The sequence below is a fragment of the Propithecus coquereli genome, unplaced genomic scaffold (assembly GCF_000956105.1).
Source record: "Propithecus coquereli isolate 6110/MARCELLA unplaced genomic scaffold, Pcoq_1.0 Scaffold3, whole genome shotgun sequence".
In the NCBI taxonomy this organism is placed as follows: Eukaryota; Metazoa; Chordata; class Mammalia; order Primates; family Indriidae; genus Propithecus; species Propithecus coquereli.
In genome coordinates, this window is record NW_012148618.1 from 13,656,726 (window position 1) to 13,658,473 (window position 1,748).

At 39.8% G+C, this 1,748-nt stretch overlaps 1 protein-coding gene across 1 annotated transcript in view; it reads left to right on the forward strand.

Moving 5' to 3' along the window:
* The window catches only part of STARD9 (StAR-related lipid transfer (START) domain containing 9), a 128,601-nt gene that overhangs the window by 13,772 nt on the left and 113,081 nt on the right, over positions 1–1,748 (forward strand). The window lies entirely within an intron of this gene.

A 1,748-nucleotide genomic window follows, 5' to 3' on the forward strand; every position in this document is an offset into this window, starting at 1 on the left:
TTTTGCCCAGGCTAATCTCAAACTCCTATACTCAAGCAATCCTCCTTCCTCAGCCTCTGGAGTCTCTGGGATTACAGGTGTGAGCCACCATGCCCAGCCTAAATCTATATTATTTATTCCATTGTATAGATAAGGAAAATGAATCATAGAAAGGTTATGAGACTTGCCCCAATCACTTAGCCAGTAAGTGGTGGAGCAAGGATTCAAATCCAAGACTGTGCAACTCTATATGTCATTTCCATTAAGCCTCACTCACTGACTATCAAAGTTAAAAAAAAAAAAAATCACATTTAGTGTACTAGTGACTTGTTCTTATCTTTATATATATTGTCTGTTTCAATTCCTCGAACACACCCCAAAGGGTAGAGATTTTTTCCCCTCTTTTATAGTTGAGGAAATTTAGGCTTAGAGAGGTTACATGATCTGCCAAAGTCACACAATAAGATGTGAGTTCCAGATTTGAACCATGATGATCTGAATGGAAAGTTCATATTCATCACTGTGCTACAGTATAAATAGAGAAAAAGAAGGATATGGGAAAAGGAAGAGATGGAAAATTAGGAAAGGAGAGAGAGATGACTATAGTGAATAGGGGATCGTAGGGGATCATACCACCTGTCTTGTCCGTTACCCTGGACCCTGGTGTCACCAGCTTCCCATTCCTAAGGCAAGTCATTATTGGTCTAAGTTTTCAGTCTTTGTTAACATTTAAACTTGCAGCAGAAGCTTTTCTTCAAAATTGGCCAACATTTTATCTGACTTGAATCTATATTCAAGTCAATCTACGTCTCCTCTGAAATTAAACCTGGGTTTGAATTCAGGCACAGCCATTTATTGGCTGGCTTACTTTGGACAAGTTACTTAACCTGTCTGCATCCTAGTTTCTTCATCTCTAAAATCGAGGTAATGATACATGCCTGAAAGAGAGATTGTGAAGAGGAAATGAAATGTGTAAAGTGCTCAGCCCTGTGCTTGGCACCTAGGAGTAAAATAAGTGAGTGCAGTGGCTTGGGTCCCTGTTGTGATTACCATTATCACAAGGCTCGTGCTTTTTTTCTAAGAGTTTAACTAGGTTTGAAAATCTGTCTTCTGAATCTGGTTATGATCCCTTCTGGGGCCAGCATGCTCTGCTTGGAAAACTAACTTCCCTTCCTTCCTCCTAGTGAGGAACATCTGTTGGAGCGGGAGTCCTCTGCTGAAGTGTATTGTGTTTGGGCGATTGTATGTTTGTAAAACTTTCCATGAGGAGCATTAGCTCAGCTTTACCCACCAACGACTGTAAGTGGATGTTCAAAACAAATACAGACTGAGTCAACAAAAAACATAACCAGGAACAAAAAGCTACCCAGCCCTTTGTGGAAAGCAATTGCTCCTATTCTCCTGGGAATCTTTATTTTAAAATGGTCTGTTATTTGGCTAAAACACTTGTAGTTTTTCCAGATAAAAAACCACGTGAGGAGATTTTCTCCCCACAACCAGTGAATTCAAAACTGAAATTATAATACTAGTAATAGAATTGTGTTTGTTTTAAATATTTGTTTGGTCTCCACAATACACTGAACACCAAACAATATACAGAGTACATCATTGCCTACCCTCAAAGAGCCCTGAGAGAGAGGGGAGGAGAGAGAGAAACAGAGACAGAGAAGAGAGTTACAGATTCTTTGGTCAGTATTTTATCTAGTCTGGACTTCAGCATGTCGAAGTCAAGAACTTGGAGAGGCTTCAGAGGGAAACCACACATGCTC